Source organism: Protobothrops mucrosquamatus, unplaced genomic scaffold, assembly GCF_001527695.2.
Source record: "Protobothrops mucrosquamatus isolate PMUCROS unplaced genomic scaffold, P.Mucros_1.0 scaffold_293, whole genome shotgun sequence".
Classification (NCBI taxonomy): domain Eukaryota; kingdom Metazoa; phylum Chordata; class Lepidosauria; order Squamata; family Viperidae; genus Protobothrops; species Protobothrops mucrosquamatus.
The window spans coordinates 1,179,812-1,206,400 of record NW_015386369.1 but is presented as its reverse complement, the minus strand read 5'-3'; positions in this window follow the sequence as shown (position 1 = coordinate 1,206,400).

Here is a 26,589-nt window from a genome sequence, read left to right as displayed (position 1 = left end):
AATTTAGAACTGTTTTAGCAGTTTGTATAAAAAAAGAGAATCAACATTATACTAATACATTAACTTTTGCAAGTCTACAGAAGTATTCTGGGATTCTGAGGCCTACAAAAATGGTTTATTAATAATTAATAATCCAAACCTGGATTATTGTGTTTTAGCCTATAACAATTTCTAATGATGTTTTTAAACAAAACTACCACACATTTTAAGCATCAGTGTGAAGCTCTTGACCTCAGAAAAGGAAAACATGTCAAGAAGATTTTAAACCATACTGATTTCCATAAATAGAGTTTGGAGGTACACTTCCATTCTTGAAAGCAGAAAAGTAAACTGTGCAGAGCTCCAAAAGAAGAGTTGAGTTAGCATATAAACCTGCTGAGATCCATAATGTGGAGTTCTAAGGAACATGGGAAATTTCAAACATCATTTAAACCCTCAGACTAATCATACTTCAGTGTGCTGAACTGTAATGTGAATAACGGTACAACTTTTGCCCTCAGCAGGGGATGTTCTCATCATGAATTATATTATAGAGCTTCTGAAATTTTCCATGCTTATATTATAAAATATGGTCTCTGGTATAGGAAAGGATGCATTGGCAGCAAAATTCTTCAAACTGTTTTAAGGTACATTAAAATGCTGTTACTTAAGGTGCACTGTAGTGCGTAAGCCATTAATTCAATCTTTTCACAGTACATTTGAAATGCAGTTGGGTTTTTTTAATCAAAGGTTCTGCACCAAGAACTAGAAATGTAATTTGCGAAGAATTAATGCAGCCCAGGATGTGGTATTTGCCCAGTTTCACTCAGGTTACCTCTGGATATTCTTGTTTATAAAGAAATATCACAAATGAGAGGACAGATGGATAAATGAATGACTTTGAGCCAATCAGAGTTTCCCAATAAATCTTACTTCTTAGAAATGTTGGATGGACAAAAGAGGGGGAAGCTTCATCTAAATTATCTTAAATTCTCAGAGAAAAGCTATTTATAAACCCATAAATAGATTTTTTTTTTGACTGCTATGCTTCATACATCACATTAGATAATACAGCAGCCTCTCCAAAGTTATCTCTTTTTAAAATGCTGAAACACAGTAATCCAGGTTTTCGTTTTAGCCATTTATGTGACCAATGGATTCCAAGGATCATAGAAGTTATTGACTAAATCACTGTAGGACCCCATTGAGGTTTCTGTCTATGTCAGGGGTCCCCAAACTTGGCAACTTTAAGATCTGTGAACTTCAACTCCCACAATTCTGGGAAGTGAAGTCCACAAATTTTAAAGTTGCTAAGTTTGGAGACCCCTGCTCTTGGCAACTGTGATGCCATATGAAATTGGGTTTGGCTGCCTTCTTTCCTCTCAATGTTGTTCAGAAAAAGACCATTTCAAGTACATCTTAAAAATACAACCCAATAGTTATGTAAAACAGATCCTTTCTGATGGGAATTGAAATCCATAACCAGAATTACCATATTCCAACTTTTTAAAAGGAGCTTCTAAAGAAGTGATAGTTCTAACAAATATGTTGCAGATAGCACAATTATATTTTTTTAAACTTGAGAGGTATAGTTATGTAAATATATACACACACACCTATCACCCTTTCCTGTGTAAGTTAAAGGTGGGATTACATTAATCTCTACTCATTTTATTCTCTCCATCTCCACCCCAAGCTCAACATATGAAGTAGTTTTGGCTGAGAAAGATTAGTCCAAAATCATTCAGTGAACTCCAAGACTTCAAGAGCCTGGGTCAACAACCATCACAGCAATCAACAACCAACACAGTAATACAAACTCACTTTCTGAGCCATTCCCTGACATTCATATACTTCATGGTGCTCCTCCTCCTAACTCTGCTTCTCTGTGCCCACCACCTGTAATAACAGTATTGATAGGATCAACAGATAAAGAAAATCCAACTCTTGGGCTGGAGATGCAGAAAGATAGAATATTAAGACTGATGATGTTATGTATTTTGATAAGGAAACTTCTGTAAGAAAACCATCAAGCTCAGAAGGTAGTAAGGACCCCACGGATATAATTGTGGACAAGCTCATCCACAGTGAAGCTGACCCTTGAAATTTCAACCAAAATACAATGAAAAATTCATCACACACAAATTTTTAACCGCAGTAACAGGCTCAGAATGGCAAACTCTTACATCATCCATTCTAAAACTGCATGAATTTAAGGCCACTTAAATATGAGCTCTAGTTTGCAGAGGTTTTTTTTTTCTAGGCTATGTATGCATTTTGGTATCTAAAATTCTCAGTTCATCTGCAAGAATAAACAGTAAATTGGAAGTCAAGAAGGGAGTATGGCTTGAACTTGAGTTAAAATTAGGGATGAGCAAAGTGGGCTGGAAAGGACCTTGAAGGTCTTCTAATCCAACCCACTGCTCAGGGCAGGACCAGTGGTGGGATTCAAATATGTGAACAATCAGTTCTCTGTGTGGATGCCACTTCCAGAAGTTCATTCTGGGCCTGGGCAACAAAAAATTAGCTACCAGTTCTGCTGAACTGGTGTGAACCGGCTGAATCCCACCACTGGGCAGGACTCTTTATGCCATCCTAGACAAATGGTCATCCTGTCTATTCTTGAAAACCTCCACTGATGGAGTACCCACAACTCCAGGTGGGAAGTTGTTCTATTGATTTATCATTCTCACTGTCAGGAAATTTCTCCTTAGTTCCACAATGGTTCTCCCTCTGACAAGCTTTCACCCATTGCTTCTTGTCCTTCCCTCAGATGATTTGGAGAAGAGTTGACCCCCCTCTTTTCTGTGACAGCCCCTCAAGTACTGGAAGGCAGCTATCCCATCACTCTTACTCCTTCTCTTCATTAGCCACTAGATATACTTATTTCCCTTAGGGTAAATACAACCTTATAGTAAATGAGGAAGATTAAGGGAAAGTAAAAATAAAACAAGAAATATTCCAGGAAAACTCACTGCTATCCATTACGCTTTGTGTTAGCAATGATTACACTAACAAATATCACAAACAATTTGTTTTATATGGTTAACCTAAAACTAAACAATAAATCCAAAGCTGAAACTGAATCTCAGTTGGACCATCTTCAAATATTTTGTGAAGACAGAAAAGAATTTGGCCTGGACAAATGTGGACTTTGACATTTAAAGAAAACAAGTTTATGAGAGAAGATAGGTTATGGCTAACAAATGGAAAAGCCATTAAACATTTGGCACCTGAAGAGGAAAACAAATATTTAGGATTAATGGAGTTTTCTGATTTGTTGGCAAACAAAAAAGACCAGTGGTTCAAATTATATCAGACAAAAGCAAATAAATACCTTGAACTAAATAGCAGAAATATTATGTCATGGGTTCTTTTTTTAAAGCATGTCCAATTGGACTGATCCAGATTCAGGAGAGACATGAAAGCATTGGAACCTCGATGGGTGTCTTCTTTATATTTTCTTTTAAGAGCTGGAAACATGTTTTATTTTGTAAAAAACAAACATATAAAAGTGATATGTGAGTGTTTCCTATATTCTGTTCTATTGCTGTCTCTATACTATTAATGTCTATGGAGATTCTCAATCATCCAGGTATGGTTGTCCCAAAGGTGCTTTTTTCAAGAGGCAACTGGACTTTCTTGTATTTTTTTTAAGCCCTTTGGCTTCTCATCCAAGAAGCTTCTTCAGCTCTGACTAGATGGTGGGGATTTATATTGCTTGCAGACAGATGTTCATTTGCATTCCTTTAGAGAGTCATTGAAACCATTTTGGAGGTTTACCTGTGTCCTCAGGGAACTTCTCAGGTTATCTGGAGGACACAGGTAAACCTCCAAAATGGTTTCAATGACTCTCTAAAAGAATGCAAATGAACATCTGTCTGCAAGCAATATAAATCCTTCCACTCCTTGCCACCTAGTCAGAGCTGAAGAAGCTTCTTGGATGAGAAGTGAAACGTCTTCAAAAGAATATACTATTACTATACTATATAGCATACTACATATAGTATACTATACTATACTATATTATTACAATTGTAAGTTGCCCGGAGTTTAGAACTGTAAGCCAACCACAGTCACTTGGTTGAGTTAGACAGTTTTAGAAATTAATTGATAGGCTGGCTGGCTGGCTGGCTGGCTGACTGACTGACTGACTGACTGACTGACTGACTGACTGACTGACTGACTGACTGACTGACTGACTGACCGATGACTGACTGAATATGACAATTAAAAGTATAATTACTCTCATACAGACAATTGCTAGATTCTATACTCTTACTATTCAAAACTGTATATTATACTCTTTTATTATTACCCATTACAATTACCTAAATGGTATGCTCAATACTATTTATTTAATTAATTTGTATCCCCTTTTTTACAAATAACTCAAGGCAATGAGCATATCCAACACATCTTCCCCACAAAACAACCCTGTGAGGAGAGTTGGGCTGAAAGAGAATGACTGGCCCGAAATCACCCAGCTGGCTTTCATGGCTAAGGCAGGACTAGAATTCACAGTTTCTTGGTTTCTAGCCTGATGCCTTGATCACTAGATCAAACTGGCTCTCTTATTACTAATATGCTTCAAGTTTTCTTAAGCCTATTCTGTCTTAGGTCCCCTCTAAGATTTTCTTCTTTTTCTGTAAATGGCCAACATACAGAATTTTGTGGCGCTGGCCCTCCATACTTCTTTTTCTTTCCTTTGAACCTTCCATTCCTTCTGAAGGAAAAACACTTTCTTTCCTTTGGCTGCTGTACTCAGTTACCTGGTAGTAGCAGAGCTCCAGAATATACATTTGCTGCTTTATTAGCTATTTTACATGCTGGCCCTGGGGAGGAGATTCATGTGGTAGGGAAAGAAGGCAGCAGAGTTGCCTGAAATTTTGATCAACCAGCCTACTCTTCTACATATCTTGAAGCAATAAATACTTGGGCTCTCCTTATAATGAAATATACTGCAAGAATAATTGACTGAACCCAGCTTAACTGGACAATTTTGATTGAAAAATGGAGAAACAAATGACTATACATTCACAGATAATACATACCAGAAATAGAGATGGTAAAATTAAATAAAACAAACTGGAGAAGCATAAGAACAATGTCTGATTATTTCAGAAAAAATAAAGAGGCTCTATCAACGGAAGTTTATAAAGAAAGTCTTCTGAACTTAAATCAGAATACATGAAGGAAGTAGTTCAAAGTCAGATGGAGAAGCAAAATAGTTGATGGTCATTGAATACATGATACTGAAGGAAAACCAGATCAAATCTAACGTTGTTGTGATGGAAATCTGGAACACTTCAAAAGAAGGGAACAAATCCTGCAAATCATTATGACTAAGGCTAAAAGGGAACATATTTCTAAAGAATGCCAAATGTCAATTATGAGGATGAAACTGAAGATCATCTCATTAGTGACTAGAGAAAATCAGGGTATATACAAAGATCTGATGTGGTTGCAAAAATTGTCCATGAGAATTTGTGTAGAAATCTTGAGTCTACTGTTTTGCAAAAACCATTTGAACTATATTCCCAGAATATGATTGCAAACTGAGATTAATTTTTTGGTACGATTTCAAAATTCAAACTCATAGGCTTTCAATAAGCTTGGGATTTTATTAAGACAAGCTTGCTTGACTTGGGACTTCTTTCCCACTTGTTTATGCGCTGTGAGCATGCTCTCTCTGCTACTGGAAGACCAATATTAACACTTGCAACCACCTCTCTTGGCTGTTTGGGTGTGTTTGGCCTGGGACAGGCTAGGCAGGGACAAATCATTTCCATACCACTGACAAGAAAACTATCTGGATATAACCTTATCTTTATTTTTTTGATGCACCAGGAATTAACAGTATTGTGCCTCAGTCCCAAACCTTTGAAATAAATAAATATACACATACATACATGCATCCAAACACATACAGACAATTTTTGCTCTTTCTGCATAAATATTTGACTTAATAGTAATGATTTTGCTCCACACGTCAATGAACAAGTATCATGTTTCTGCCTCATTTGTTTAACTGATTCTCTTTATCCACTTTTAGGATTTCTGTGAACAGTTCATAGTTTAGCTCACATTTATGCAGAAATGTTTTTTTAAAAAATCCAAAAGGTTCACAAAATTTTAAGCATTACTCTGTATATATGTTTGTGTATGTATGTATTAGATAGACATACATGTAGAGAGACACTTAACATGTATGGTATCTTTCTGATACTGTATAGCCAAAGCAAATCATACCAATTAATGCCTACAAGGGCGTGGGGTATTCAGGACCAGATCTATAAAGAGCCACGTTTTAGGATGTAGGAGACATAGACCACCTACTTACCTCCCCTGCTTAGTACCACAGACTGAGCAGCAAAGGCTCTAAAATACTAGATGAAATAAAAATCATTCTAATTTTCATACAGTCGGGATACTAAAAATTCCAACACTTTCCTGCCACTTCCTGGCTTTCTGGATTGTCACAGCTCAGATCTTCTAGCCTGTTCATCTAACCCAACATTAAGATAGGTGGACTTCATCTTCCAGACTTCCCCAGTCAGCACACTAAGGAAATTCTTTTCAAGGTTTGAGAAATAACACACTTAATATGAATCTTTGGGTTTTGGTTAACATTTTTCTATATGGCAAGACACTATTGTCTCCAATACTTGTGGTAGCCATCAAGCTTCCTATTCTACTCTACTTTTTTCTAAAGGGTCCTTTAATTAAGAGAAATTTAAAGAGAAAGCCACCATGCTATCAAACAAAGAGGTAACTTCTAGGCTCATATTTTCTTATAGGAATTTATTTTGGACTTCTTGTGCCCAACAGGACAGTCAATTTTGGAATAAGCAAGTATTCAGCCTCACCTGCTTTGTGAGCATATGCAGCCAATATTCCAAAAAGGTGACCTTGGCACTCTGCCATTGTATTACCTGGCTTAAAATCAACTTGGAGGTTAGTTGACAAATCATTAATTTTAAATGTAGTTTATATGTTGAGGGGGGGGTTGATGCAAGGTCACTGGCTTGAAATCAATTTGATAATCAATTTTATATGGATTGTTTTTGTCATTGTTGGTTACCTGCGGCAAGAAAAAAAATTCATAGGCGATTAAAGATTTACTGTATTAGGTTTTTTTAAAAAAAGAAAAAAGTCTTCATTGTTTTTTATTTATCTTTTTGGGTGACAGTCTTGTTACTCACTTTATTGCTGCCAGATCTGGTATATAGACTACCTATTCCAGCTTCTGAATATGCTAAGAGAGTTCAGCTATCATTTCAGAATAGTCAGACACAATATTTGTGTCTGATCATACTTGTCAAGAACCTAGAGAGAAATGCTCAGTTCCATAAGCAACAGTAACAAAGAAAGTGTGTTGTTGTTAGTTGCGAAGTCGTGTCTGACCCATTGCGACCCCATGGACAACGTTCAATCTTCTTGTCCTCTACCATCTTCTGGTGTCCATTTAAGCTCACACCTACTGTTTCAGTGACTCCATCCAGCCACCTCATTCTGTTGTCCCCTTCTTCTATTGCCCTCAATCTTTCCCAGCATTAGGCCCTTCTCCAGTGAGTCCTTCCTTCTCATTAGGTGGCCAAAGTATTTGAGTTTCAAGAGCAAGTGTATATGGTTACTTAAAGTTCTGAAATTTTGCTCAAGCAATTAACCTCTTTAACCTTCTCCCCAATATGACATTTGCTGATAGTTTCTGTTTCCTAATAACTGCAACTTTGGCATTAAGGGCTTTAACAGCCAATTCATTTCATTTATATCTCTGTTAAACTATCTTCCTCAAATCTGGTGACCCAAAGAGCAGATATAAATACAAGGAAGAAACAATATTTGAAAAGTCAGTTTTAAAAATCAGTGCTGGGGAAGATTAGTTGGCATGAAAGGAATTCACAACTGTAAATTTGTGTGTTTGTGTGTATCTCAAGCAACCTAACGATAGCTAGGACAGGACATTTATCAGCTAAGGAGAATAGGACAAGAAAATCCTGCTGATGATGTTACCTAGTTTGATAACGAAATGTTCAGAAATTATATTGAAACAAGCTTGGAGAACAAACCACAGCCAAAATCTAAAACCCGACTTACAAGTATTTTCTGTTATTTCTAGTGCTAGCTTAATTACTGGCAGATTCAACCATGCTTGATGGCCAGATTAAGTGTGTTCCAAAGCAATTCCCAATGGCGAACATTGGGATGACAATTTCCATGCCATATTGATAATTGCCTGGGACAAAAACAACCATGTCTAGAGCCATCTTCTGGGCTTCAAGCAATAAATGGGATAAAAGACTCAGTTGGCCTAGCTAGGCAACCAGAAGGATAGCAATAAAGTGGTTATAGAGCAAAGAAAATAATCAACTGAGGAAAATCAAGCAGTCATGAAAAAAATTGAATCAAACCTTAAATGAGGGGATGTCAAAAAAGAATGTTCACTGGGTATAAACATAAATACTCAGAGTCAGACATTTCTGAACAACATTCTCAGGATAAATTTCTTCTTAGAACAAAAGCTTTTGCAGATACCAAACTGCAAGAATTGGAAAAAGCTGAGCATGTAAATAATACTGGTAACAATGACATAAATGAAACTGAAGGTCATGGAATAAATGAAGTGTTTGAAGAGTAGCATCAAGTTTTATTAACTTCTGTGACAGATAATAATGATAAATGGCATAAAAACATTGAAGAAAATAGTGTTGACCTTTGACCTTTGACCCTTTTAGACAGACAGATGGAACTGATAGTAAAAAAAAATCAACATATAAAAATCTCAGACTATTGGGAAAGGCCTCTATAATTGAAAAAGATGAGCAAAAAGCAATTGTACAAGTTCTGAAAAGTGCAAATTTGGTAATGGAAAATGTTGAAACAATTATATTTATTGAAAGTAATTAATTCATGGCACACCAGCATCAGTAGAATCAGAATTGGGATAGACTGCTATCAAACAAAAGCAAAAAAAAGATCAATCAACAAAATGAAAATATTCACTTGGAAAGAAAGATCAATAAATTATGAGTTGATACCAGCAATATGAACAATTTGAAGGAAAGAATTTTTTTAAAAAGTAATAAGATCAAGAAACTTTTACAGAAAAAATGTAATTTTGGTTCTAAGAAAGAAATTCAAGAAATCCCAGAAGAATTCAAACAAAGAGTCAAGGATATTTCAATGAAAAGTGAACAATATGAAGGCAGGAAAAAAAATCAATTTCAACAAAAACAGCAGTTTTGGATAACATTTGTTTTATAAAGCACTTCTGGGAAATAAAAAAAATCATAGAAGTTTGCTTTGATAAAGATGAAAAATTAAGATTTTGGAGTGACAACTGAGATAACCCAAAGGAAAATAGTGAAATGCCACATGAGTAAAAGAGATTAAGAATAAATTTGGCTCAGTCAAAATGGATGAAATAGTCATAACATGACAAATTATTAAAAGTAAGTTGGGAGCGCTGTAGGGAAAGGTGAAGTATCTGACAACTACCCATGAAAGACTGGCTAGTCAATTTAATTAAATATTGCACATTTGAAAAGTTGAAGAAAGTTCAGTCAAGGGTATATGATAGCTGAACTCCCCTGCTAGAACTTCCAAACAAGTTCTACTTTATTGTAAGGCTACAGTTATATAATTCTTGCAAGTTATATAATTCTTGCAAGTCCTGCTGGTACTCTTAACTGCCCCATCAATCAGGGCAGGTCCTACCTAAGCTTCTTCCTATGGCTGGCAAGCCATTGAGGGCTACTAGTCATTTCCACATATCTTTACAATGACCTTCCATCCTCTCCCTCCTCTCTCATCTTTCCAGGCCTGGGAAGGACAAACATACATGCAGTGTTCCTGTTCATCTCCTGTGCTGAGCATACTTCTCCCTGTTCCCAAACTCTCAGCCAAATATCACTGCCCTTGTTGACATAGTTTCAGTGAAAGGGGTATGTTAAATCTCCCCCCCCCATTTTAAGTATTGCCTATATTTATGAAGTCATTATTGTTGTTGTTTGTGGCACTATTAGTTAAAGTAGCATTTATTAAATTGTTTTCATATAATAAATGTTTGGGGTGAATAAATAAACTGAAATGTCAGGAAAGGGTTGATAAACTATAGAGTTTGGGGATGCCAGGTTTAGTGCAATGTTTTCAATTGTGCATGTTTTGCTTTGTGAACCTATTCAATGAACCACATTAAATCATGGTTTAGAAGAATATCTGAACACAGCGAACAACTTTCCTAGCACAAAGTTTTGTATGAGGCTCCGGGTTAGAGCCATTGTGCTGTTTTATATATAAACATTGTCCAATTGTTTTGAAGACCAGTTTGCTTGCAACCATTTGTTCTACTTGCACCTCAAATTTCAATTGCTCCATTATTCAAAGAGAGGTGGAAAGTGAGTGGAAAGCTTCAATAAATAATGCTATTTTCTTTTTCCAGTTCAGCTCCACTCCAGTTTTCTTCTGTGACTGTCCAATGTAACCATTAAGATTGAGTGCCTGCATTTACCAAAAGGAAAGAGATGGCTTGTTTCAGAGATAGACTTTCTTTGCATTCCGTTTGTGCTGTTTACTTTTCTTTTGTTAGTCTTTCTGTTAAGTCAATTAATTCTACTTTAGCTGACAGAAGAAAGGCTTGGGGTTATAGAGAGAGCTGACATCTTAAATTTACATAATACAACACATAAAAACAGCTCTCCTCTATCAGTGGTAAAAGATTTACTATATTCTGGTAGCAAACCTTTGCAGCAGCACAAAACTAAGATGATGCAAAATAAGGGCAAAATGACTAACAAGGTTTGTTTGTTTTTTGTAAGTAACACTTTTGTTGAAATTAGATTCATGCTAGAAACTTAAAATCTGAGACATGAAACTTATATCATGAAGACATCCTAAGAAGTGCAGCTAGGAAGACAATAAAAGAATAATTCAGCGAGCACTGGAACTTTAGGAAAAGCAATAGATTGCAGTAATAGGACAAGATAGTCCTCTGGGTCTTGGATTAAAGTTCCATGTGCCTCAATCAGCATTGTTAATAGCTAATGAAAGAGAGATCATAACCCCAAGTCTAATGGAAAGTGGCATGGCTGCCTGTTAATTAAAGGAAAAGTAGGAATGATGGTAGCTAAGGAATTTTCAGGGTTTAAGAATGGTAACTTGCGGTGGTGCAATCATTTCTAAAATAAAAGATACTGTAAATGCACGTCAAAGAAAGACATTAATACACATCCCATTTGTTTTTAATTCATTTATATCTGTATCTATATCATCTATAAAGGTAAAGTTTTCCCCTTTCCAGTTGTGACTATCTCTAGGTGGCGGTGCTCATCTCCATTTCTTAACTGAGGGAGCCAGCATTGTCCGAAGACACTTCTGTGGTCATATGGCCAGCAGGACTATATGCCAAGGGGCACGGAATGCTGGTACCTATTTATCTACTCATGTTTGCATACTTTCAAACTGCTTAGTAGGCAGGAGCTGGGGCAAGTAATGGGAGCTCACCCTATCATTTGGTGCTCAGGTCTCAAACCTGAGATGTTAGCTTTCCAGCTGATAAGCTCAGCATCTTTACCCACTGAGCCATTGTGCCTCTCATATCATCTATATCTATGCACACATGTAGATACACATATGTGTATACATGCACACACATACAGAGAGATAGCATAGATACAGAGGCAAGGAACAGAAAGACCAGAATAATGGAGGTCAACATTTAGATAATATTCTTGCCATTCAAGTGAGAGAAGAAGGATGATTCTTAACCCTGATGAGAGACATTGCATTGCTCTGCTTGACAAACTGCTAAGAGCTAAAGGAAGTTACAGATATTACGAATTAGGCACTTCATGGAGAAAAAGAAATGAAGAGAATAGACAAAGTAAACAAGCAAGTTAATAGAAAAGGAAATAAACCTCCATTTTTCTTCACTCTCATAGACATACTAGAAATGAACGTTGAGCTTGGAGAAAGCCACAAAAGGCAGTTCAGAGAATGGATGCATTGTTTTTTTTAAGTTATGAGTGTTTATGAGACTGTGACTAATATAATCCTTGCCCGCTGGCCATGTTGGCTGGGGTTGATGGGATTCAAAACTAAAATATGGGGAGGGTTCTAGTTTGCTTGCTCAATAATACTGTAGATCCGTTATGATATGTCCTGTTGCATATGAAAAGGGGAAAAAAAGTTAGAGGCAAGACTGAGATGAGCATTTCCCTCTCTTTCCCATATACTTCTGCCTCTGTGTGCTGCAAGTAGACTTTCCTTTTGATACCCCTGTTCTGGCTTTTTGTTTCCCAATCTGCTTCTGTTCCAATAGTTTGTGGTACAGGTACCACAGTTGAGCCCAAAATTTCTGTTGCTAAGCGAGATAGTTATTAAGTGAGTTTTGCCCCATTTTGCCACCTTTCTTGCCAGAATTGTTAAGTGAATCACTGCAGTTGTTAAGTTAGTAACATGGTTTGTAAGTGAATCTGGCTTCCCCATTGATTTTGCTTGTCAGAAGGTTGCAAAAAGTGATCACATGATCCCAGGACACTGCAACAGTTATAAATATGAGTCAGTTGCCAAGTGTCTGAATTTTGATCATGGGATATGGGGATGCTGCAACAGTTGTAAATGTGAAAAAGAGTTATACATTTTCCAGTGCCATTGTAACTTCAAATGGTCACTAAATGAAATGTTGTAAATCGAGAACTACTTCTTTTCTCTTCTGTCATTATTTGTATGACCTAGTCAAGGTTGTTAGACTGCACAATGTAAATCAGTTTCCCCAAACAGGATGCCCTTGGAATACATGAAAAACATTCCCCATCATCTTGAAGTAGTGTGGCTTGAATGATGACTAAGAAGATTGAGGTAGTTCTTTAGGGCCAGGCTATACAACATGAGGTCTGCACCCCTTGCACATTTGCAGAAATCCTAATTATGTGTGGCACCAAAATACATGTGTCCTGTCTTGGAAAGAGGCCAAGAAGTGAACCCGCCTCTTAAACTCTGCAGGGAATCTCAAGGTCAGTGCCTGGCAAAGGACAGTTGCCTACATAATCTACTTTCCTGACAAACTAGATTAATTTCTCTTATCAATTTCCCAAGCTATATATTGTATTCTTTTAACAATTCCAATTCTTAATCATCTTTCAATAAAAATGAAATAAGAAAAAGAATCATGTTCTTTTCAAATGGCACATAAGAGGTGCAAAGCAACAGTAAAATCCTGGGTTATATATTTTCCATTCTCAATTTAAATGCATATTTGGGTTAAACATCTAGGAAAGTGCTTTCCTTCTTGATTAAAATACTTGTAGCAAAAATGTTTCAGATTTCACATTTCTCTTCTAGTAAATGAACTTAGCTGATTGGAGTCCCAGAGAAGGCGAAGTTTAATGGATTTCTGGATGTGTTTTCCTTCCATCTGTAATATTAGGGTAATGCAATAAGCCTTATTTTCACATACCAGGTTTCAATTCTACCTACCTACAAAGAAACTAATATATTTCAGCCAATCTTTAAACCAAGCTTTTTTTTTCTGTTCTGCTAAATTAATATCAGTCAATGGAGATAACAACACAATGCAATACATATTAATCCTTCACTCTGAGCAGTAATCTGAATTCAGCAGCAGCTCCTTAAAAATATAACTTTGAAATATATTGCCTACACAGGTCAAAGTACCCCAAATTCTGAAAATACTAATCATCAAACAGTGCCATCAGATGTGTTCTTGTGCATACCAATGAAGCCATTCCCAAAAACTGACTCACAAATACAGATAGGACTTGGATATCCACAGTTGTCTTTGGATTATTGTTTCTGCTTGGCCAGTAAAATCTGATTGAGTTATTACAGATGTTGTTGTCCAGTTCAGGTAATGAAACATCTACAAAAAAAAAACAAGCTCAGAGAGCACCAAGGACTCCCTCAAGTTAACTCACTTCAGCTCCCATCTGAGAAGCAATCTCATCTTACAGAATCTAGGGGAAAGATCTTCTCTGAAGCAACATCTTCTCTATGTAGCACAATTCCCTGTCTCAATCCTCCTATGCTTTGCAGATCTTTAAAGATTGGCTCCTCCAGCAAGTCTGAGGTAGAGTTTCATATGAACTGCTCCCTGGTGTTAGATTGGAATCTTGCCTTGGTTGTTATTGGTGTTTTCCCCCATGAGCAACTGGTTATAAGTTTATATGGCTTCCCCCCTCACTCATAAGGTGACTCTGTGTGGCTTTACAACTTTAAAAATCCACAACTTAAAAATCTATAAAAACCCCACCCCGTGGCAGCAGTAAGTAAGTAAAGTAAAGTAAAGTAACATAATCAAATCAACCACTTGATCAGCTCCATCTCCATTTATGGCCCCCTATCAGATGCAAGCAACCAGAACAGGTCAGAGAATTGATCAGATAGGTTTCTCTATTATTGATCAACAGTTTACAAGAATCTTGCCATCTATCTTCCCTAGGGAAAGCTATAGGGATATAGACCCAAGGGTTTGGCCTCAAATGTTTGTATGTGTGTGATTGTTTGTTTGTCATATGCCTAGCCTAAGAAAGAGAAGGACTAGGGGTGATATGATAGCAATTTTCCAATACTTGGGGGGCTGTCACAGAGAAGGGGTCAACCTATTCTCCAAAGTACCTGACAACAGAACAAGAAGTAACAAGTGGAAGATCATCAAAGAAAGAACCTAGAACTAAGAAGGAATTTCCTGACAGTAAGAACAATTAATCAATGCAACTACTTGCCTGCAGAAGTTATGGGTGCTCCATCATTAGAGGTTTTCAAGAAGAGACTGGACAGCCATTTTCTGAAATGGTTTCTTGCTCAAGCAGGGTCTCCTGCTTAAGCAGGGGTTGTTCTAGAAAACCTCCAAAGTCCCTTACAACCCTATTATTTTATGTTCTATGTTTCCTCCCCCAAGTGGCCCCTAAGCTGAAATGTATCTGGCCTCCACACTGCTTTTCCGAAAGGCCCTAAAGATGTGCTTTTGTCAGTGGTCCTGGCAATGTGATGAAATCACTTGTTTTCCTCAGCCATTAGTTCCACCATATCCCCAGGCCCACTGACAAAAACACATCTGTAGGGCCTTTTGTAAAAGCAACAGGATGGAGTGGGGATTGTACCTCAGGAATAATAATAATAATAATAATAATAATAATAATAATAATAATAATAATAATAATAATAATAATAATAATAATAATAACAACAACAACAACAACAACAACAACAACAACAAGGAAGAAGAAGAAGAAGAAGAAGAAGAAGAAGAAGAAGAAGAAGAAGAAGAAGAAGAAGAAGAAGAAGTAGTAGTAGTAGTAGTAGTAGTAGTAGTAGTAGTAGTAGTAGTAGTAGTAGTTGGAGGTCATCTAGTCCAACCCCGTGCTCAGGCAGGAAACCCTATACCATTTCAGACAAATGACTGTCCAGTCTCTTCTTAAATGGAATGATGTTCCATAGAGAAGGGGTCACCACTGAGAAGGTTATGGCTTTTATGCTTTTGGTTCTTTTTTAATCCTACTAAGTACTATGTAAGCCAGCTAGCACTGTCTTTGGTATTGAGACAGCCAACAATTTTCATAAATAAATAATTCAATAAATAAAGAACCTATGAACACTTCTTGTCTTAGGCCTATGAGGTTTGTCTTCATGTTGGAATGTGCTAATATGAGCTGAAGCTAGACATTTACTCTTTCAAGCCCAGAGAGAAAAACATTATTTCTAACAGTTTTCTCTGATTCCCATCCCACCAACAAATAGGGCTGTTGATTTCCAATTATAGTCAAGGGGGAAACATTTTGTAGTTTTCCAGGTTTAATATGCAGCAGGTGTGGTCCAAACCAATGTAAAGTGAATTAACCTTCTGTTTCAAGTGATGAGGTTCAGATCCAGAAGAATGTTTTTCACCCCTTTAACAAGAGTTTAATTTGTGCTGTAATGACATAGCAGTTAGAATGCAGTATTGTAGGCTGACTGTGCCCACAGCCTGGAGTTTGATCCTGACCAGTTCAAGACTGACTCAGCCATCCCAGCCTTCTGAAGTCAGTAAAATGAGGACCCAGATGGTTGGGGGCAATATGCTGATATTTCTAAACCCCTCAGAGAGTGCTGTAAAGCACTATGGGGCGGTATATAAGTCTAAATGCTACTGCTATAGTGTGAATTTCAATAAGATGGACATTTTATTCAGTGAATTCTCTCTGTGGACTTCTACAGCAGGGGAAATTACAGACCAAGTAAAGTTGCAGAATGTTTTGATTAAAAAAAATAATTACTATTGAATAATTACTGAAATCCCGATCAAAAGGCAGAGAGCATACATGATAGAAAACTGCAATAAAATTAAAAGTGTCTATTATAAGTGCAAAATTAATATTTACAATGTACAAAAAAAATAAAAGTTGAGTTTCACAATTATGTGAGAGGCTAATATTTCAACTAAACACGTAAGTGCTTAGTGCATTTTTGTCTTTTTTTAACACAAAAATGTATGAAATGCTATTTTCTTTTTGTGGAGTTCTGCGCATTTTCTTTTGAAATTGGGATATTTGGTTTCCAGAAGTTTTCGTAATTCTGCAAGGCTCAGACCACGGTTATCCAGTATTTACTCACATTCAAAACACATTCCATTTAGTTAATTTTTCTTGCCAATCCACGTAAAACCAATGTTGATAAAGCTCTGGTCATATTTCAATTTTTTTGCCTGTACTTAATTTCTGAAAACATTTGCCATAATGAGCAGCAAAACTAACAATGGAATTTGCTTCAGTTCCATTTTTTCACCTTTTCTGTGCCTTCTTCAATCAAACTACATTTTAGGTAATGCTCCTTATCTAGAAAAATATTAATTAAACTTTCTCTAGATAGAAAAACAAATATGCCATATGCTAAGCAGTATATATCTAATTGTGCACTGATGACACAGATTTTTTCCATTGTCAATGTTGTTCCATCATGTCCAACTCTTCACAACCCCATGGACCATAGCATGCCAGGCCCCCATCTCCTGGAGTTTGCCCAAATTCATGTTCATTGATGACACTATCTAACCATGTCATCCTCTGCCATCCCCTTCTCCGTTTGCCTTCAATCTTTCCCAACATCAGGGCCTTTTCCAGTGAGTCCTCTCTTCTCATTAGGTATCCAAAGTTTTTGAACTTCAGCTTCACTATCTGTCCTTCCAAAGAAGAGTCAGGGTTGATTTCCTTTAGGACTGACTGATCTGATCTTCTTGCAGTCCAAGGGACTCTCAAGAGTCTCGTCCAGCATCACAATTCCAAAGCATCCATTGTGAATGCTTGTCTATGAAGTATTAAAACTCTCATCTTGCTCCTATCTATCTGCCTTTGCAAATGTAATTTACATGTATATTGACTCCAGAGGAAATCCCATTCTAAAGGGATTTGAGGCAACACATGCCCCACAGCTGAACGCAATCCAAAGTTTCTTTAATTCCCGCATGGCTTGCTGAGATGTATTAGATATGGGCAGGATATATCTGGAAATATTTAATAATTAAGCAGACCTCTCGGATACACATACACACAAATACAGTTTGCAGTGTGGAAAGTGAAAAGGGAAAGAGAGACTCATCACCATCACTCTTATGCTGCTAAGCAAAGCATCCTAAACTTTAGTTAGAAAGTGGCTGAAGGTTATGTCTGAATGTCTTACCATTCTGTAGTAAAAAGACTCCATAATAAGACCATAAGGTAGAACACGGGAGGTCTCAAACTTCATCTCATTGAAGCCATATAGGTCTTCAAAACCTCCTCCCTCCTCCTGTTTTTGGGTGATGATTTAACAATTCCTGCTGCAGCCCACACCTACCATCACTTGGCTTCTACCTTTTTAATCTTGGTGTGTGAGAAGAATAAGACAATTCAAAGGTTAAACAAGAAACTATAGCACCATCTCCTGGCATATAGCTCCCTTCTTTGGGATCTCAACCAATCTCTCAAGCTATAAACAAAATCTGTATCTATTTAGCTACTGCTATTTCTATCTGCATGCCAAAATCCCCTGTTGAAGTAAGTTAAGTGCAGCAATGTACAATGTTCAAAGAATACCACAATATAAATAAGATCATTTATTGGGAGAAAAGAACAGGGATTGAAATAATTATTCAAATTCACAAAAGATTTTAAAGAGAGTTTATTTTCTAATGCACAATCTGGGTTATGCAGAAGATGCTGAACTATGATTATTGAGAATTTTTAAAAAAAATAAATACACATAAGTACTCTTATGAAAATTCCTTGCTATTCCTTGAGAAAGAGTATCTGCAGCATTTTTTTCTGCTTTAGTTTATATGGTATTTCCTTTTTCCTGGAAATTCCAGATGCTAAAGAGAAGGTCTGATGAACAGCATTACTCCAGAGACTCTCCATCATGAAAATGTTGACTCTGAATGTGTGCCTCTTCAGCATAAAAGCTGGGTGTGACTTGCAGTTGATATTCAAAACATTTTCACTGTACATCCATATTTCTGGGTTCTCTATCTTTTATTGCTTCTCCATAAAAAGGCATCACTAGATACATTTTTTTCAGGAGATTCAGTTTAGAATTGTGGGGTCCTTGGTGCTTTCTGAGCTTGGTTGTTTTTTGCAGATATTTCATTACTCAAACTAGGTAACATCATCAATGCTAGTGATGGTGTTACCTAGTTTGGGTAATGAAACATCTGCACGAAAACAACCAAGTTCAGAAATCACCAAGGACCCCCCATTTTTACTCTGAACTACAAATATTCCCCTTTGTGTGTAGAATTGCATATTGTCAGGATGGCTGTAAAGCAGTGTTTCTCAGCCTTGACAATTTTAAGGCATGTGGACTTCAACTCCCAGAATTCCACAGCCAGCAATGCTGGCTGTGGAATTCTGGGAGTTGAAGTCCACATGCCTTAAAATTGTCAAGGTTGAGAAACACTGCTGTAAAGTAATTAAGAGATGTACATCAGAAAACAACAGGATCATCCAATTGTGATAAGTTGAAAGACACCACTCAAAGAAATTCTTCAGAAATTTTAAAGTATGCAACAGAAAAAAACAGAAGCATTTTCTTTTTTCTACAAAAGAAGAAAATATTTGGGAAGCAGGAAAGAGAGAGATGGGTCCAATATCAGATGTTTCAAGTGAAAACAGTGACAATTTTAAATAATAGCACAAGAGATTTTTCCAATCCACTTCCTACCCCCCAAAAAAACCAAACCAAAAATCTCCTTGTCTAGAGATTTTTGATCCTCTTTTTTCTCTGTTGATATGATAATTTACAGCATCTAGGCACTTTAACAGTCAGAGGAATTGTCTAGCACCATAAGTGTTTTTAGATACTATTCCTTAGGTTAGCAATTGGTTATGACACATCTGTGTCAACTTAGCTGACATTTTATTAACTTTTGGGATGCTGCCCTATAAAATGGATGTTCTTTCAAGGAATTCAAGTTGCTTCATATAATTGGAAAATTACCTTTTGGGCAATAAATCAGTTTAACCTGGATCACAAATCATCAACAGGGAAGAAATAGTTTATCAAATATAATCTTTCCCAACCCGACATTTTGATGCCCTACTGTTTGGGATAAAAGGAGTTGCAGTCCAATACATTTTAGAAAGTATGTAAATTCATCAATTCTCTTCTGTTTCCTGAAATCTGATTTTTTCCAACACTAACACCACCAAACATTTCTTATTCTACATATTCTTGTCATCCAAAAGCCCAATGCAATTTGACATTCTATCTTTTTGATACCTGTTTTAGTTCACATAATTCATTCAATGTTACAATTATGGCAGTATAAAAGCTTTATTAAGAATATTTTAGTAGCATTGGACCTTGGTTTTGTTATATGGATANAGAATAAGACTGAGCTAAAATCATCGAGGTTCAGATGCACATTTATGTCAGAAATAAGCTCCACTCAGTTTCTTGGGACTTTCTGAGTCAATATGCAAAGGCTTATCTACCAGTTTTCATTTTCATGTAAAGTTTAAGAAAAGGCCTTTACCTCACAAAACAAGGATTCTTTAGAATATTTGAACATTTAAACGACTACGGTAAATACTAAATATTATGTATTGTTAGAAGAATAATTTGGGGGTTCTTTGTGCAGGAGCTACACAAGAACATATCAAAAATGAAATCCAGACATCATCATCATCATCATCATCATCATCATAAAGTTGGAAGGGACCTTGGAGGTCATCTAGTCCAACCTCCTGCTCAGGCAGGAAACCCTATAGCATTTTGGACAAATGGCCGTCCAGTCTCTTCTTAAAAACTTCCAGTGTTGGCGCATTCACCGTTTCTGGAGGCAGGTTGTTCCACTGGTTAATTGTTCTAAATGTCAGGAAGTTTCTCCTTAGTTCTAGGTTGCTTCTCTCTTTGGTTAGTTTCCATCCGTTGCTTCTTGTCCTGCCTTCAGGTGCTTTGGAGAATAGCTTGACTCCCTCTTCTTTATGGCAACCCCTGAGATATTGGAACACTGCTATCATGTCCCCCCTCGTCCTTCTCTTCGTTAAACTAGACATACCCAATTCCAGCAGCCGTTCCTTATATGCTTTAGCCTCCAGTCCCCTAATCATCTTTGTTGCTCTTCTCTGTACTCTTTCTAGAGTCTCAACATCTTTTTTACATCGTGGTGATGAGAAAGAAGATCTATTTATTCCCCAAAGCAACAAGGTTTGTTTTCAGGGATAAGTTACAGTGAAAATGGGTCCAGAGACTTGGTTTTATAGAGGAACTGGTCCTTGGTATGTGCTTTGGGGTGTGGTTCATATATGTGCTGGTTCTAGTATGTGACTGTCAAAAGGTAATTGTTCTTCCTGTGCAGATTGTGGTGTTCCTGCCCTGGTCTTTGATCTTGAGATGTGTGTGAAGTCCAGAAAGGAAGATCACTCTCAGATATTTAGATTCCTCCCTAGGTGTGGATTTATTATGAGGGGATCTCGCATCTTTCTTTATCCTGAAGGGATTCCTGCTTCCCCCACGGAGCCAGCATTATAATGCAGCCTATTAATCTTCCTTGAAAGGAGATCTTTGCAATTGTCATAAAAATAAATACCATCTTTCCCATAGAAGATTAAACTTAGTGCAGAGAATTGCTTAATATTTAGTATATAATGCTAAAACAAATATGAGTATCATTTAAATCACCCACCTGCCAATGTTGGTTTTGTACTGGTTTCTCCCAAACAGCAATGAAAAAAAAAAGTGTGGCCAGTGCAGTTAATTTGAAAAATGAACAAAATTCAAATTGTTCCTCATCAATAAAATGTCTGAAACTCTATTTTCTCCTCTTGTCAATAAAGTGAGGATATGTACAAATGAGCCTTGCACAATGACATGATGATAACAATGTATCATCTGCTAATATGAATTTAGGCTTTCCCCTGTCCTGATAATAGTTTGAGGGAAGAGGAGAATGAATTTTCCCAGCAATAATATATTGTTGTAAACCATCAAAGCTTTAATATAAAATATTAAGAGTAGCTTGGTTTTGGGAAACACTTTATTACATGCTTGCTCACTGGGGAATTTTGGGAGTTGATGTCCACATATCTTAACGTTACCAAGGTTGATAAACACTGGTATGTCCAATACATAAATACATATTAGAGTTCAATAGAAGAGGCTGACAACATTTTAAGAAGCATGAGTCACAAACAGTGATGATGACTGGTGATAGGCTGAAGGCTGTGGCACACAGAAGCAATTATAGCATAGCAGTAGTAAATTAACCCTAGTTTTGGCACATTTCCTTTATTTTCATATGTCTTACTGTGTCTTTGGCTTTTGGCTATGTGTTGTATTGTATGAGCAAAAATCAGCATGAAATTATGCCTGGTTTTTTTTTAGTAGTTTGCTTCCACATTTAAACAGTATAATTTAGGGAACGCTAACATTGTTTCTAGAATTTTTTCCAACCCATTAAAAATAGCTCTACTCTGGATCATGTGGCTAGGAAGGAAGATGGATGAAGGTTAGAGTGAAGATGTTAACAATATTCTAAACAACTGTCCCACTGTCTTCCCATGTGGATTCAATGGGGGATATTTTTCCTGGATTTCTTTTTCTCTATAGCCTCTGGTCAGATCTAGCCCTTCGCAAATTTGGTCTTCCTTTTATGAGTTCCTCTTGTTATACCCAATGTGTTCTGTTCCATCTTCAGAGAAATGTCCTGCTGACAGATACAGAGACTCCCAAGTGCTTTTACCTAATGTATAATTATTTTTCAAATACCCATCCCAGTGCTTGTTTTAAACAAGCTAGCTTACTTAAATCAAGTAGGTACAGTAGCAAACAAAAAAAGAAAATGTGAATTGCATGGAGAAAAATAGGAATGGGAAATAAATAAAAACGTATCTATATTCACTGAAATATGCAAGGAACATAGTCAATATAGCAGGAAGAATTAACAAGACTAACAATTTTCAGTGAATCTTAACTAGGTTCTAACCAAATTGTTTGTAGAATAATGTGGGAAAGGACAAATCTTTAACTTGCTTGGATTTACAATAGCTAAAAATACAGCTTCTTGCCCATAATATATTTTTCCCCTTGTTTTCCCTTTCTTTTTTTCCCTGAGAGGTCTGAGGAAAAAGGCAGATGCTATCGAACTGTGTGACATTTAGAGCTTGTAAGATTTATTGGATTCTCAGTATAGATGAAACTGTTCAGAAGATCCTCTGAATAGCTTGCAGAATGGGTGAGTTTTACAAACCTGGTTTGAGGATTTGTTTTCATACATGTACTTGGTTTGTGTAACCCAGTTCTTCGTCTTCAGCTTTGCAGCAGCAATCAACATATAACTGTTAAACAATGGGAAATAATATATTTAGTTTGCATTATAATGCAGACATAACTCGATTTGCCTTTTTTGAATCTTCAATTGTAACTTACTTAGGTTTTGAAATCTGCAAAATCCACAATTTGCAATATAGGTAGAAGACCATATTTATTACTAGAAAGTGCCCATGGAATATATGCACACACAAAAAATCAAAGCATATTTACAAGTGACCTTTAATAAAAAAAATAAAGTTATGAACAAATAAAGAACTTGAACAAGATGAGGGGAAATAAAATTACATATCTAGCTTGCAATCTATTAGAGCAGGCTTCTCCAACTGAGTTCTTTCCAGATGTGCTGGATTACACCACCAAATTTAAAAACCGGTTGATCATGCTACTTTGAGTTTCTACAACTTGCAATCTAATATATATGGAAAGGAGATAGTTGGGAAGTGCTAGGATAAGTATATGAAGATCTACTAAACATTCCATTTTTGAAAGAATTATTGTACCATGGCCATACCTATAATTAGATTAGTGTGTGTGTGTGTGTGTGTGTGTGTGTGTGTGTAGAAAGGGATACAAGAATTACACTGTAACGAATAGACATGCAATGCATCACGATGCATACAATTACACTATACAATCACTAATATAAACAACCAACTCATTGGCTAGATTCAAATGTCAATTTATAGTAATTTCATTGATTTTGCCCTAGCATTTTTTATGACCAATGGAACAACTTGCCTTCAGAAGATGTAGGTGTTTCAACAATGGAAGCTTTCAAGAAGGGACTAGGCAGCCATTTCTCTGAAATGGTACAGGTAGGGGGCTGGATTAGATGGTCTCCAAGGTCCCTTCCAACCCTGTTATTCTATGTCTATGAATCAAGGCCAGTGTGGATTGTAAAATATAATTTGTGGTGATGTCTTTTACCAGTATAGCTATACCATCCAGGCTTCATTGTTAGGTAGGAGTACTGAATGAGAGGGAAAAAAATATGAGCAATGGTTAGAAACATTGGGTATATTTAATTTGGAGAAGGTATGATAGATGTCTTCAAATACTGAAAGGTTACCAGAAAATTTATGTCCTTTCAGGTATTAAGATAGAACAGAATTGTTCAGAATTATTTCAGAAAGCAGTACACATATTAGGGGCTATCTGATGAGTCAGACTATGAATTGAAAGAGCAACTCAGATGTCTGCACCTGAGGTCCAGAAAGAGCAGGATCAGTTGGAGAGTGAGCCTTCCGTTCCGAGGAAATCAGCCACCTGTTGCAGAAGCAAAGCAGCAAGCTGAGTCAGTTGACCTAGAGCAGGGTGTCAAACTGCTGACCTGCGGGCCGGTTTCATCATACCAAAGCTGCGCTCACCCCATTGCCGGCAATGCAAAAAGAGTCGTGATACGACACCCGTGACCTAGAGCCTGCACAGGGAAAGAACTTCAGAAAGATCAAGTTGAAAATTCAAAGACGTTCAGTGAGATTCCTCAGAAAGAACAGGCATGACACAGGCATATCTGAGATGGTATTATAGAACAAGGGCTGGGAGTCAGAAAGTTGGCAAACAACGTTTAAGCTTTGACTTCCTGAATGTATGCTGTTTCTATTTCTCTGGCTGATCTCTGGACTGGTATAAGTCCTGGTTCCTGGATCTTTGATTTGTCTGTACAGAACTTTGGCTTTTGAAGTTAGCTTTGTTGCTTTTTTGAGCTCTTACATTCTTGCACTGGGGTAGGAGTTGTAGCCGCCATAAAGAGCGTTGATTTAAGTCATTTGTAACTGCTAGCATAGGACAGCAAGAACAATGGATTTAAAGGATAAGAAAGTAGATTTGGGTAGACTTCAGAAAAAAAAAAGCTGTTCAATAATGGTATGGACTTGCCATTGCCTCCTTCCTATGGTTAAGAAAGAGGGATGGCTCAAGATTACCCAGCTGGCTTTGTGCCTGAGGCAGGACAAACTCATAGTCTCCTGGTTTCTGGCCTGATACTTAACTACTACATCAACCTGGCTCTTTAGCAGCTAGCACTACTATACTGCAGAAGTATAACTGATTTCTGCAATTTGATGGTGTTTCTCTGGTCAGCCATCTCTATGGCACTTAACTTGGTTGGGCACCTGTGCATTATCATGTACATTCAATGGGGTACTTTTTAAGTATTGGACCTGATTTTTAGCAGTGCACCTCAAAAACCAATGAATGTGAGATGCTGGAAGGAAAAGCATACATTCGCTCTTGCACATGTATCATTCCAAATAGACTTAACAGATTAAGGTGTCTTCACAAACACATACCATCTCCATCAGATATTTGTTCTCAAGAAATTATTGCAAGGCATAGAAAAAAAGTTGTGAAAATGACAGCCACTCATTATTCATGAAGGCCTGCAGGGATGAACAGGCTAGCAGTGGTGGGACTGCAGGCGCTTAGAAGATTATAACATCTGATTCTGAATGCGTTACAAATTACAGAACTTTATACCCAACTCCTAAACAGAAAATTTTATTGGCTGAATCATTTGTACTCTCACGTTAGTGGAAGTTTTTAAGCAGATAAAGATGGGCAGCCAATAAACTTTATAAAAAAAATAACAACAGTGACATGGTTTCCTATCATTTTGAAACAAGAAATAGAAATCTGTAGTATAAGTCTGACTTATTTATATTTATAATTTCAATGAATTAATTTAGGATTGACACCATTGCTTTAAAAAAGAAATCCCTTCTTGAAAATTCAGGGAAACATCTGAAGAACACGAAGAACAGTTGCCGGAACTGGGTATGTCTAATCTGACAAAAAGAAGGATTTGGGGTGACATGATAGCAGTCTTCCAATATCTGTGGGGCTGCCACAGAAGAGAGGTAAACCTATTCTCCACAGTAGTTGAGGGCAGGACAAGAAGCAATGGATGGACAGCCATTTGTCCAAAATGGTATAGGGTTTCCTGCCTGAGCAGGGGGTTGGACTACATGACCTCAAGGTCCCTTCCAACATTATTATTATTATTATTATTATTATTATTATTATTATTATTATTATTATTATTATTATTATTATCATCATCATCATCATCATCATCATCATCATCATCATCATCATCATCATCATCATCATCATCATCATGGAGAGATCCAACCTAGAACTAAGGAGAAATTTCCAGATAGTGAGAACAAGAGGAACATCTTGCCTTCAAAAGTTGTGGGAGCTCTATCACTGGAGGTTTTTAAGAAGAGATTGGACAGTCATTTGTCTGGGATTGTATAGGATCTCCTACTTGAGCAGGGGGTTGGATTTGAAGAACTCCAAAGTCCCTTCCAATTCTGTTATTCTGTTATTGTGAACTCTTACTCCATCCATGTGGACAATACATTCCTGTCCCAACATCATCTAGGTTCCCCCCCCCAAAAAAAAATTGGATTCCAAACTGAAAACAATTATCCTGAAATGAAGGAAAAACATTCACCTTCCTTCCACTGAAGAGATGGAAAGCTGGGAGAAGTTTATATAATTATAACCTATTTTGCTGCATCTGAAGTGCCAGGGACTCGGGGCGATGCTGTCTGTTTGATTAGGCCACAAAATTGATTTGCTCGTAAAATGTCTTTATAGCTCTTTGTGCTCCAGACTGCCAAAACGTGATTTATTTTCAAAACAATTCTGTACTGATAAATGCTGATGACAAAATATTACAAAATGGGGCAATGTGCTAGAACAATATATAGAAATGGTGACATCCACCAGTGCATAAAAAGTCATATGTGTCTCGGTTTGTGCATGTGTATGTGTATATGTGCCTGTGTATGCACCTGT